This window comes from Anomaloglossus baeobatrachus, chromosome 5 (assembly GCF_048569485.1).
Source record: "Anomaloglossus baeobatrachus isolate aAnoBae1 chromosome 5, aAnoBae1.hap1, whole genome shotgun sequence".
Taxonomy (NCBI): Eukaryota; Metazoa; Chordata; class Amphibia; order Anura; family Aromobatidae; genus Anomaloglossus; species Anomaloglossus baeobatrachus.
Window position 1 is genome coordinate 525,984,440 of NC_134357.1, and position 15,182 is coordinate 525,999,621.

Genomic DNA, 15,182 nt, shown 5'->3' on the forward strand with positions numbered 1-15,182 from the left:
CCTCTCCTCCGTAGCCGGCTATTGCGACTCTGGCTCTGCACTCACGGTACACTGGTGTACCGCGAGTGCAGTGCGATTTTTCTCTCGCCCCATTCACTTGAATGGGTGCGAGAGAAAAAAGTCTCGCATTACAGTCACAGCATGCTGCAATTGTTTTCTCGGTACGATTAGGACTGAGAAACTAATCGCTCATGTGCACTGACACACAGGCTAGAATTGGTCCAAGTGGAATGCGATGTGTTATCGTACTCCACTCGCACCGATTTTCTTAGGCCAGAGAATCACTTCTGGGCATGCTCAGAAGTAAAAATCGAATCTGGTACATGCTTCCGGCATATGATGCATGCCACCGGATTCGGCGTGCATAGACTTTCAATATGCACCATGCCGCACAGCGCCGCACCCGGCGCTTTGCAGTTTTTTGCCGCTGCCAAAAAACGTTCCTCTCTGTGTCCTGTGCGGCCGCCGGAGTGACGATTTTTGCCGCAACCGGCAAAAACCAGATCAAACACAAGTACATGCGGCACAATCTGGCGCTAATAAAAGTCTACTAGGAAAAGCCGCACCCGGCGGCAAAAAAAGGCTGCGTTTTTTCTGCAAAGCGCCGAATTGTGCCGCACAGCAAAAACCTGATGTGTGAAAGCAGCCTTAGGTGATCTAAAACCTACCTGATAGGTTCCCTTTAAGCTTCCATCTCACAGGCAGACAGGTTGCAACATTGTTTCAATATAGCAAAGCTAAGTGAGCTGCAAAAAGTGTGTTTGCAAGAACTGTTCTGTGTCAGTTACTTGTCTCACACTGGTAACTCCATCCTCATTTAAAACAAGCTCTGGAGGCAGCCATCTTCCAGACAACATCCACCCCATGGTTGGAAACAGCTAATCTATGTGAAGTGATAAAAGAGGATTTCTCTATAACAAGGCATCTGATAAGAGGTATGATTCTTTTCAGTAGTCTATAACATGTATGGCCATATGAATACTTTACAAAGGTCAAAATGGTGACATATTCCCTTTAATTTTAGGATTTCTGATTGTAGTGAGATGATTATAGACCGACTCACTGTTGCTGGCTGAGGTAGATCGTTCAGAGAAATCAGAAAAATGTCACCTACAATCACCCCATATATGATCGGGGTGCATGAGCCATTAGCATTTGATGAAGTTTTCAAACTTCTTAGCAAGATCGAACTAAATGAAGCAAAAGTTATTTCAATGCCGCCTGCATTACCTAAAGGAGGAGAAGTATATGTATACTGCTCACAATCACCGGAAAGAGGCCATCAAATGGATTTCAAGTATGATCAGTACAGGTGGATTTGCAAAGGTTCTAATGTGAATTCACAGATTAAACATTTGCCGGTAGTTATAAAACAATACTACTACCTTAAAGACCCAAATGGAGTGAAAAAACAAACATTGTCTGGCTTCAAGAAACATGTATACTTTCTCAGGGTATCATCAGAGCTGAACCAAATGTATGTCATTCATTATCTCGGTGATGAAAATCTACATAGAGCCTCAGCTCATGGTAATCAAAAGCTATCAAACCGACCTTTCATTCCTTCTATGAAAAAAGTGTTTACGGATGCTAGAAAGGATATTCTCAAGTCAAAGAACTGTAAGAAAGCCTACAGCAGTTTGTTGACCAATACGTCACAGTCTGAAAAGCAGCACATGCCTGTGGCTTTACCACGTGATTTAAAACAGGTTCAAAATGTGGGCCACAAATTAACTAAAGAGAAAAAAATTAGTAATGATGAGATATTCTGTTTGTTTGAGTTATGTAATCAATTGGAGTCATTTTTTATTAGAATTCAAATGTTTCCAGAACTAACGGTATCATTTGGTCATCCGGACATAATCAAAGAAGCATGTACTCTTATCCAGCTATCCTGTCAACATCCTAGTTTGCCACAATTGATATCATATGATACAACTTTCAACATTGGAGATTTCTATCTGTCTCCTTTAGTTATGAGAAATGTAGCACTAGTAAGTGATCCAATATTCCCAGTCGCATTCCTACTTCATGTCAAAAAATTTATGAGAGATCATGAATATTTTTTAAATGAAATTCTCCACCAACTCGACTGCACAAATCTGACATCAGTGCCCTTGGTCACTGATAGAGAACCTGGAATTATAAGAGCTCTGAAGAAGAACTTTCCTCAAATAAAGAATGTGCACTGTGTAAACCATATATTAAGAGATGTTGATCTATGGATTCGGAATCATGGTGGCAAAAAAGACGATATAAAGGTCTTGAGAGATCATATGATTCAGCTAATTACCAGCAATTCTATTGAAGACTACAACCAAAAATATGAACATTACAGTGAAACGTGGAGCAGTGCATTCAAAATATACTTTGACCACCAATTCAAGACGGCTTTGCCAGAACACTCAACAGATTTCTTTACAAAACAGTTTGCTGTATTTAGAAAAGACTGTACAGCAACAAACAATATCAGTGAGAGCTTCAACAAAATGGTGAAAGAACAAACTGACTGGAAAGAATTACCAGTGGATGCACTAGTGCTTGCAATGTACCACATGCAGTGTTTTTATCTTTTTGAATTCCAGCGCGCATATTGTAACATGGGAAAATACCATGTGAAAGAGCAATTTTCACATTTGCTTAAGCACTGCAGTGAAGTAGATTTTCCCCCATTTTTGAAACTAGAAAAAATAGTTGAGGCCATAAAAGGAGAAGTTCCAGCCTCTGTTTTTACTGTGGAAAAAGGAAAAAATTTAAGACTGACACAGACATCAATGGCTAAATTGATTGTTAACTCTGGACATGTGTCACTTTGTGCACAGTCATCTACTTTCACAGTTAGAGACTTCAGGGGTTCGAAGGTTCAAGCTGTAAAACTTGCGCCAGAACCAACTTGCTCTTGTCTCAGTACTGGGAAATGCTACCATATTATTGCAGCTGAAATGGCAGTTGGTCTAAATAATGGGAATGAGAGACATACCTACTCATTGAGTTTGCTTCTAAAAAGCAGACGAGGCAGAAGCAAGAAATCTGGAAGAAAGAAGCCAAAACTTGATGATTATGATTATGATGTTTTACCTGCTCCAGACTCTTTTCATACATTTGTTTCTCAAAAAAGATTTGAGGAAGATAATACAAATGAGCACAAGAATGAGGCATTTTCTAAAGATTTTCTGGGGAATAATATATTCCCAAAACACTCAACACCCAAAAAAAAGGCAGTAACTGTTGACTTCATTTGTGAACCATGGAATGTGGAACCTAACAAAGATGACCTTATTGTATTCGAGAATCTGAAGGATGTTCTAAAGAAAACACTTCAACCATCTGTATGGCTCTGTGGAGAAGCTATAGAGGAAGCCATTATGAACTTTATTTGTAAATTGAGTTATACAGAAAAAATCTTGTTGTGCCCAGTTTACATATATCCGAGTATTGTGAGAGGGTGCAGTCGTTTATTCTACAGTTTCCTTGCAAACAACTACGCCCTTAATAAGGACATTTTGCTGGTTCCATTTAATACAGATGTATATGGAACTGGTGAACACTGGTGTTTAGGAGTGATTATCTTTAAAACAAAGGAGATTATCATTCTTGATTCATGCAAAAGCTTTGAAAGAGCCCAAACAAACATTTCATATCTTGTTTCAATTGCTGCAGCATGCTACCAGTTGGGCAATGTAAACTGTAACATGACTGAGTGGAGGGCCTTACTGTGTGAGGATGCTGTTCAACAAAGAAATAGCTATGATTGTGGGGTTCACACAGTATTAAATGCCTACAGTATCATCACTGGAAAATGCTATACGAATGTAATTAGTGAACATGCAAGAGTGTGGATAGGTGTCAATATTGCTGAACATAAATTATGCCCCTGTTCAAAAAAAGTCTTGAAAAAGCCAACTGTCAATTTTGGTAAATTACATCGATCTTTAAAAAAAAGGAACCTTAACATTAATCTGTCTGAAAGACCTTTAATTCATTACTTAATTACCTTCATGGATGCCCATAGCACATGGTCAAAATGTTCAGCTGCAACTTGTCATGGAAATTTTACCCCTTTGAGTGAGATGGTATTTTGTTGTTGTTGCAGAAATTGGTTGCATTTGGACTGTCTTAAAATAAATGCACAAAATCTGCCAAATTACTACATCTGCCACAAATGTTCTCAATAACATAGTGTACTAACACTAAATTAAAAAAAAATACTGTAATTGGAATAGCAGTATAAGTATATTGTGAAAGCCTACCAATAACATGTATGAAATACCGCACTACAATCAATGGGATGGACCTGACAAAAGGACAAAGATTTCAAACTTAAAAACAGACTGTCACAGACTTTATTGCATCCAAAAATTAGCTAAATAAAAACATAAGTCTGTGTATATTTAGGTTTGTATTTATCTAATTTTTGGATGTAATAAAGTCTGTGACATGAACAGTCTGTGTTTAACTTTGAAATCTTTGTCCTTTTGTCAGGTCCATCCCATTTGTTGTAGCGCAGTATTTCATACTTGTTATAGGTCTAGATTTTTACTTCTAATAAGCCAACTTCCATGGTTAATTGAAATTACCAGCAGCAATCCAAATACAAGAAAGAGGTGTATTTTATTTGTCTTTATTTTATCTTTCACCTTCTTCTTTGATCATACCATTTCGTTGTAATTCATTTATTTATTGTTAAGAAATAAATAATTTTCAACCTTGATATTAACAATAACATTTCAATCTTTGACAATTTAGCTTCTTCTGATGATATGTTGTTAGTGTATTAATTCTATCTTCTCAACCTTTAATTAATAAAGGTTATACATCACCAAACCTGGAATGTTAGAGTTTTATATATTTCTACTGACTGTCATGATTTTGGCAGGCTAAGTTGGGAGGTTGCATTGATACCATTATATATATATTATATATTTTTTTTTATTTGGCGCTTTAACAACTTTAAAACAATTTTATAGGGAAAAGGAATTGTTTATGCATTGTTGTGTTCTGAGTGCTGTAGCCTTCTACATTTTTCACTGATGGAACTATGTGACAGCTTGTATTTTTGCAGAATAAGATTATGTTTCCGCAGATAAAATTTTTATTTACATGTAACAATGTTTCGATCACGTTTGAGTACACTTATTTTTGGCGATATGATGAATAAAGCATATTGTTTTTCCAGATTTTAATTTTTACTGTGTTCACTGAAGGGGTAAACTAGTGTGACAGTTGTAAACAGTGAGTAGTTACAAATGTGGCGATAACAAAAATGTGTACATTTATTGTTTAATTATTTTTTTACTTAAAAATATGTATTAACTGGTATTACATTTTTTGAAATTTTATTTGCTCTTTATTTTTTATTTTTTTTTTACTTTTTTACTTACTCCCTTTATGAGACATCACCTTTTATTAGTTTGACTGCTGATATAATCCATTGCAATTTACCAGCATTGCAATGGATTATATGTCAGAGCTGCACTTGCAGCTGACACTTTGCCTCACATAACATGCATTTCGCATGGTAAACCAGGCATTCTCCAGCTGAGTGACTAAGAAGTTGTCATGACTGGTCATCAAGGCAGCGGTCGCATCCACCTAAATGCCGAGATTGCTATTTATTACAGCATTTAGGGGGTTATTCCCCTCACCCCCTGGCGATTTTTGCTTTGAATTTTTGTTTTTCGGTCACCTTCTTCAATAATTTTTTTATTTTTTATGTCAATATAGATATAGAAGGCTTCTTTATTTGTGGGATGAGTTGTACTTTTGAATGAAATTATTCATTTTACCATATACTATACAGGAAAATGGGGGAGAAAATCCAAGTGCAATGAAATTGCAAACACAAGTGCAATTTCACAATTGACTTTGGGTGTTTTATTAACCATGTTCACTACATGGTAAAACTGACATGGCAGTATGATGCCTCAAGTAAGAACCAGTTTTTAGATAACAAACATATATACTTTTATTTAAGCAGTGTAAAACAAGAGAATTGGACTCTTTTCGCCATTTGTCGCATCCCGTAGCCAGGGCTGGGACTCGCCCGGTTCCCCTCAGTTCGATGGAGCCGGTTGTTAAAACAGCAGCCTGCTCCCGCAACTGGGAAGATCAAGAGCTGCAAACTGTCAGCCTTAGGCCCTGTGAGCACTGGAAAACGTAATTTTTTTAAGAAAATTCCACAGGGTCTGAAAGATTACCGCACCAGCGGTAAAAAACCTATAATGCTCAGGTAACATAATATACACCTGGTTATATGCCATATGCGCTCATTCTCCTATTATCTACAGATATTTCATGATCATTCCACACCTATAATGCTCAGGTAACATAATATACACCTGGTTATATGCCATATGCGCTCATTCTCCTATTATCTACAGATATTTCATGATCATTCCACACCTATAATGCTCAGGTAACATAATATACACCTGGTTATATGCCATATGCGCTCATTCTCCTATTATCTACAGATATTTCATGATCATTCCACACCTATAATGCTCAGGTAACATAATATACACCTGGTTATATGCCATATGTGTTCATTCTCCTATTATCTACAGATATTTCATGATCATTCCACACCTATAATGCTCAGGTAACATTATATACACCTGGTTATCTGCCATATGCGCTCATTCTCCTATTATCTACAGATATTTCATGATCATTCCACACCTATAATGCTCAGGTAACATAATATACACCTGGTTATCTGCCATATGCCTTCATTCTCCTATTATCTACAGATATTTCATGATCATTCCACACCTATAATGCTCAGGTAACATAATATACACCTGGTTATATGCCATATACCTTCATTCTCCTATTATCTACAGATATTTCATGATCATTCCACACCTATAATGCTCAGGTAACATTATATACACCTGGTTATATGCCATATACCTTCATTCTCCTATTATCTACAGATATTTCATGATCATTCCACACCTATAATGCTCAGGTAACATTATATACACCTGATTATATGCCATATGCGCTCATTTTCCTATTATCTACAGATATTTCATGATCATTCCACACCTATAATGCTCAGGTAACATAATATACACCTGGTTATATGCCATATGTGTTCATTCTCCTATTATCTACAGATATTTCATGATCATTCCACACCTATAATGCTCAGGTAACATAATATACACCTGGTTATCTGCCATATGTGTTCATTCTCCTATTATCTACAGATATTTCATGATCATTCCACACCTATAATGCTCAGGTAACATAATATACACCTGGTTATATGCCCTGTGCGCTCATTCTCCTATTATCTACAGATATTTCATGATCATTCCACACCTATAATGCTCAGGTAACATAATATACACCTGGTTATATGCCATATGCATTCATTTTCCTATTATCTACAGATATTTCATGATCATTCCACACCTATAATGCTCAGGTAACATTATATACACCTGGTTATCTGCCATATGCCTTCATTCTCCTATTATCTACAGATATTTCATGATCATTCCACACCTATAATGCTCAGATAACATAATATACACCTGGTTATATGCCATATGCGCTCATTCTCCTATTATCTACAGATATCTCATGATCATTCCACACCTATAATGCTCAGGTAACATAATATACACCTGGTTATATGCCATATGCGCTCATTCTCCTATTATCTACAGATATTTCATGATCATTCCACACCTATAATGCTCAGGTAACATAATATACACCTGGTTATCTGCCATATGCCTTCATTCTCCTATTATCTACAGATATTTCATGATCATTCCACACCTATAATGCTCAGGTAACATAATATACACCTGGTTATATGCCATATACCTTCATTCTCCTATTATCTACAGATATTTCATGATCATTCCACACCTATAATGCTCAGGTAACATTATATACACCTGGTTATATGCCATATACCTTCATTCTCCTATTATCTACAGATATTTCATGATCATTCCACACCTATAATGCTCAGGTAACATTATATACACCTGATTATATGCCATATGCGCTCATTTTCCTATTATCTACAGATATTTCATGATCATTCCACACCTATAATGCTCAGGTAACATAATATACACCTGGTTATATGCCATATACCTTCATTCTCCTATTATCTACAGATATTTCATGATCATTCCACACCTATAATGCTCAGGTAACATAATATACACCTGGTTATATGCCATATGTGTTCATTCTCCTATTATCTACAGATATTTCATGATCATTCCACACCTATAATGCTCAGGTAACATAATATACACCTGGTTATATGCCATATGTGTTCATTCTCCTATTATCTACAGATATTTCATGATCATTCCACACCTATAATGCTCAGGTAACATAATATACACCTGGTTATCTGCCATATGTGTTCATTCTCCTATTATCTACAGATATTTCATGATCATTCCACACCTATAATGCTCAGGTAACATAATATACACCTGGTTATATGCCCTGTGCGCTCATTCTCCTATTATCTACAGATATTTCATGATCATTCCACACCTATAATGCTCAGGTAACATAATATACACCTGGTTATATGCCATATGCATTCATTTTCCTATTATCTACAGATATTTCATGATCATTCCACACCTATAATGCTCAGGTAACATTATATACACCTGGTTATCTGCCATATGCCTTCATTCTCCTATTATCTACAGATATTTCATGATCATTCCACACCTATAATGCTCAGATAACATAATATACACCTGGTTATATGCCATATGCGCTCATTCTCCTATTATCTACAGATATCTCATGATCATTCCACACCTATAATGCTCAGGTAACATAATATACACCTGGTTATATGCCATATGCATTCATTCTCCTATTATCTACAGATATTTCATGATCATTCCACACCTATAATGCTCAGGTAACATAATATACACCTGGTTATATGCCATATGCATTCATTCTCTTATTATCTACAGATATTTCATGATCATTCCACACCTATAATGCTCAGGTAACATAATATACACCTGGTTATATGCCATATGCGCTCATTCTCCTATTATCTACAGATATTTCATGATCATTCCACACCTATAATGCTCAGGTAACATAATATACACCTAGTTATATGCCATATGCGCTCATTCTCCTATTATCTACAGATATTTCATGATCATTCCACACCTATAATGCTCAGGTAACATAATATACACCTGGTTATATGCCATATGTGTTCATTCTCCTATTATCTACAGATATTTCATGATCATTCCACACCTATAATGCTCAGGTAACATAATATACACCTGGTTATATGCCATATGTGTTCATTCTCCTATTATCTACAGATATTTCATGATCATTCCACACCTATAATGCTCAGGTAACATAATATACACCTGGTTATATGCCATATGCATTCATTCTCCTATTATCTACAGATATTTCATGATCATTCCACACCTATAATGCTCAGGTAACATAATATACACCTGGTTATCTGCCATATGCCTTCATTCTCCTATTATCTACAGATATTTCATGATCATTCCACACCTATAATGCTCAGGTAACATAATATACACCTGGTTATATGCCATATACCTTCATTCTCCTATTATCTACAGATATTTCATGATCATTCCACACCTATAATGCTCAGGTAACATAATATACACCTGGTTATATGCCATATACCTTCATTCTCCTATTATCCACAGATATTTCATGATCATTCCACACCTATAATGCTCAGGTAACATAATATACACCTGGTTATATGCCATATACCTTCATTCTCCTATTATCCACAGATATTTCATGATCATTCCACACCTATAATGCTCAGGTAACATTATATACACCTGGTTATATTCCATATACCTTCATTCTCCTATTATCTACAGATATTTCATGATCATTCCACACCTATAATGCTCAGGTAACATTATATACACCTGATTATATGCCATATGCGCTCATTTTCCTATTATCTACAGATATTTCATGATCATTCCACACCTATAATGCTCAGGTAACATTATATACACCTGATTATATGCCATATGCGCTCATTTTCCTATTATCTACAGATATTTCATGATCATTCCACACCTATAATGCTCAGGTAACATAATATACACCTGGTTATATGCCATATGCATTCATTCTCCTATTATCTACAGATATTTCATGATCATTCCACACCTATAATGCTCAGGTAACATAATATACACCTGGTTATATGCCATATGCGCTCATTCTCCTATTATCTACAGATATTTCATGGTCATTCCACACCTATAATGCTCAGGTAACATAATATACACCTGGTTATCTGCCATATGCCTTCATTCTCCTATTATCTACAGATATTTCATGATCATTCCACACCTATAATGCTCAGGTAACATAATATACACCTGGTTATATGCCATATACCTTCATTCTCCTATTATCTACAGATATTTCATGATCATTCCACACCTATAATGCTCAGGTAACATAATATACACCTGGTTATATGCCATATGCGCTCATTCTCCTATTATCTACAGATATTTCATGATCATTCCACACCTATAATGCTCAGGTAACATAATATACACCTGGTTATATGCCATATGCGCTCATTCTCCTATTATCTACAGATATTTCATGATCATTCCACACCTATGATGCTCAGGTAACATAATATACACCTGGTTATATGCCATATGTGTTCATTCTCCTATTATCTACAGATATTTCATGATCATTCCACACCTATAATGCTCAGGTAACATAATATACACCTGGTTATATAGCATATGTGTTCATTCTCCTATTATCTACAGATATTTCATGATCATTCCACACCTATAATGCTCAGGTAACATAATATACACCTGGTTATATGCCATATGCATTCATTCTCCTATTATCTACAGATATTTCATGATCATTCCACACCTATAATGCTCAGGTAACATAATATACACCTGGTTATATGCCATATGCGTTCATTCTCCTATTATCTACAGATATTTCATGATCATTCCACACCTATAATGCTCAGGTAACATAATATACACCTGGTTATATGCCATATGTGTTCATTCTCCTATTATCTACAGATATTTCATGTTCATTCCACACCTATAATGCTCAGGTAACATAATATACACCTGGTTATATGCCATATGCATTCATTCTCCTATTATCTACAGATATTTCATGATCATTCCACACCTATAATGCTCAGGTAACATAATATACACCTGGTTATCTGCCATATGCGCTCATTCTCCTATTATCTACAGATATTTCATGATCATTCCACACCTATAATGCTCAGGTAACATAATATACACCTGGTTATATGCCATATGCGTTCATTCTCCTATTATCTACAGATATTTCATGATCATTCCACACCTATAATGCTCAGGTAACATAATATACACCTGGTTATATGCCATATGTGTTCATTCTCCTATTATCTACAGATATTTCATGATCATTCCACACCTATAATGCTCAGGTAACATAATATACACCTGGTTATATGCCATATGCATTCATTCTCCTATTATCTACAGATATTTCATGATCATTCCACACCTATAATGCTCAGGTAACATAATATACACCTGGTTATATGCCATATACCTTCATTCTCCTATTATCTACAGATATTTCATGATCATTCCACACCTATAATGCTCAGGTAACATAATATACACCTGGTTATATGCCATATGCCTTCATTCTCCTATTATCTACAGATATTTCATGTTCATTCCATGTCTAACTTGCCCAAGAAACCTTTTATACATCTACATAATATACACCTAATAAGTTATTACCCTCATTCTTTTTATTTATTCCTTTTCATCATTCTTTTTAGTATGTCCCACTCAAATCACATTTTACATATCGTTTCGTCAGAGGGGAGCATTTGCTCACTCCTTTTTTGAGCACTGGAATAATTTTATGTTGCATGTATATTCTGTCTTTCCACATTGCCCCATGAGTTACTTGTTCCCCCTCTTCTGACAAGCCTACAACCAGCAGTAACCCTCAGTCTGATATAGAGCTGCACAACCAGCTATACCCTAACCTACTGTATCCTCACCCATCCCTTGCAGACTGTGAGCCCTCACGGGCTCCTCTCTGCTCCTGTACCAGTCTGTGCCTTGTATTGTTTATGATTAATGTACTTGTCCCTATTATGTATACCCCTTTCACATGTAAAGCGCCATGGAATAAATGGTGCTATAACAATAATAATAATAATAATAATAATAATAATAATATACAGCTTTGCCTCATGCACATATCACATAAACATGGTCTGATACAAGGTTATGTATGTACATGAATATAAAGGCATTTTAAAATCTGCTGTGCACACAAATGGTACAGTTACATAAATCCTACAAAAAACATTCTGCTCCAGCACTCTTCCCAACCTGTCACGGCTGTGACAGAAAGAGGGTGACTGGAAGGGAGCCCTTGCATTGGCCCTCAGAAAAGCGTACCTTTGGATATCCCTCAACCCAGAGGTACGCTTGAAGGTAGTGAGGCTTGAGCGCCTAGTGTCTCCCTATCTCCTGTCCTTGGCCCTGATGGTAATGTAAGGGGTGGACGGACCCCGTACAAGGAGGTGCAGTTCCCCCCTGAAGAGGCCCCATGCCGGGGGTTGTTCAAAAGAATGTTAATGTTTTTATGCTTTATGTGATTAATGGGTTTTCCCTAGATGTCAGAAGGGGGCAGCTGTCCCAGCACAGGAGAAAGGAGGAGCCGGACAGAAGGGGGAGGGTGAGAGAGTGCTGTAGGGAAAGAAAGTTTGAGGTTGAGGCAGTTGATTCCGGGACGGGGGAGAAGGAGCAACGGGGGCAGAGTGTGGGAGCTATGGTGGCAGATAGCGAAAGAAAGGAGAAAGAAAGTGTCCTAGACGGTGAAACAGAGTTGTGTGGGTCAAGTCTGTGGTAGCCGGAGCGGGAGCCTAGGTGAACCAGAGTAGCCGGGCAAGGCCCCTGAGAAGAGAAGACAGGAGCAGTTTTCCCCAGCAAGGGCTGTGAATCAACGCTGCAAGATTTGTGCCTCTGTTGTGATGATACGTGCAATAAAATGCCTTTTGATTCAACTGATGCCTGCCTGCGGAATTTTCCTGTGTCTGCCAGCGTCCTTCCTTCATCCACACTCTGCCCCACAACACGATCCCCTGTCCCAAAAGTGACGGCTGTGCCGGGGGTTAGCCTGTCGCAAAAAGGGGCCACGACTACAACCCCCGAGGCACCCCCGGCACCCCATTACATGTGGCGTAGTCGGCAGGATGCGGACTATCTGCGGGGGACCCCGATCCCTGAAGGTGAAGACCAAGTGGTGCCTCAGGTGTTGGACCAGGCACAAGATGGCGCTAAGATGGCCGCCATCTTCACGAATACAGCGAGCGCACGAAGAATTGGCGCCAAACGAAGAACCCTGAGCTGGCCGGCGAAGAAAAAGAAGTGCAGAGTACGCCGCCCAAAGAGGGGAGGTACTGGCCCTAAGATGCTGCTGAAGACATGTGAAGAGGGCGGCGTTACAGAAAAAAAGAAGTGTCGCCTATGCTGGGTCGATCTGATGTGCGAGACTGGGGGTGGAGTGTATACAAGAGCGGGAAAAGAAGGCCCGCCTCCACCTTCCCCAGCATCTCCACCGTTCCCGGCGCCATTACAGGAAGAGCTGCAAGAGACGCCAACTCAGCAACTGACTCTGAGTGAGATGGAGAACCAGACAAAGCAGCGAGCTGCAGCGGGCGCGCTGGTGGCAACCAGCCTGGGAAGAGGACGCCCGAGGCAGACTGCAGCCGAGGAGGCACTTACCATTAAGCTACCGGCTGTGCCAGGAGGTCCGGAGCGGCCCGCAAAAGTAACGTGGGTCACTTCATGGGATGCCGTGACCGGTGAAACATCCACTGAAGTCCGGGCCACCTACAAGACGAAACTACAGCCGGAAAGCGAAACCCTGGGAACACCCCTCCAGAGTCCGGAGGTGGTTACGCCAGTCAAGGTAGGACCTCCAGCCCCCACAGAAGTTCCGGCCCCGGGAGAGCGACATACCCCGGAGTTTGAGGAAGATGAGTGGGGATTTTTCTCGGAGCCGGTAAAGCCGGCGCCCCTGACCCGACGACAGTCCCCGCCACCTGAAACAGATCCGGTACAAGAAAGGTTACTGGCCGAGACCGTGGCCCGGGAGATGATGGCCGGTCCCCTTAGTGAAGAGTTTGATCGGCAGTGTACCGTTGGCACCGTGGTCAAGTTCAATCAGGCCGAAGGCTACGGGTTCATCGAAGACGATGAGACCGGGGATCATTTTTTTTATAACCGGGTCAATTTGGACATTGAAGGGTTACCTCAACGCCTCCATACACTGTACCCGGGGGAGAAAGTGAAGTTCCGGAGAGAAGTAGGATGCCGGGGCCTATTTGCCGTGGGAGTGACCCGGATGCCCACTGCTCAAGAGGCCGCACAGTGGCAACAAGAGATTGAGTGGGAAGAATGTCAGTACCGGAGACGTACACAACAGAGACCGGTGCTGGCTGAGACTTGCCGGCCGAGAAACACGCTGGCGGTGTCGCCAGAAGTCATTACAGGACTGATAGCTGCGCCGGAAAAGGGGACGTCGGCGGTAGTGGCGATTCATCACAGTATGGTGACGCACCCGGTGGTCGTCGTTGGAAGTCCACAGCCGTCCCGTCCAGCTACCCCGTCACCTCCGCCGGGAGCCGAGGGGCCAAAACCGGAGACGGAGGAATCGGAGACACCGGCTAACTATGAACCATTCCGGAGGCTGTGCCGCTTGCCAGGCCAGTCTCTCTCCGATTACGTGAGGGCCCAGCGAGCCGAATGGCAACGTGCCTATCATCCCGTGTGAATCCTAACGATCGGAGATGATGGACATAGATGTGTCAAGAACCGGTAGTGTTAAAGAAAAACCGGTGAAGGTTTGTAGTTGTAGCAACGTTTAAGCTACTGAGCCCGGATGGAGCCTGATGCCGGACTGTGCAAGGACTCCCTCCATGATTGTGATGGAAACTTTTCTTGTCTGTGGTTTCCTACCTACAAAGACCGGGAGTGCTATGAGAGCCTCCGGGCAGAAGACCAGCCAAGACCGGGAGCGCCTGTTGAGGGCCTCCGGGCAAACTG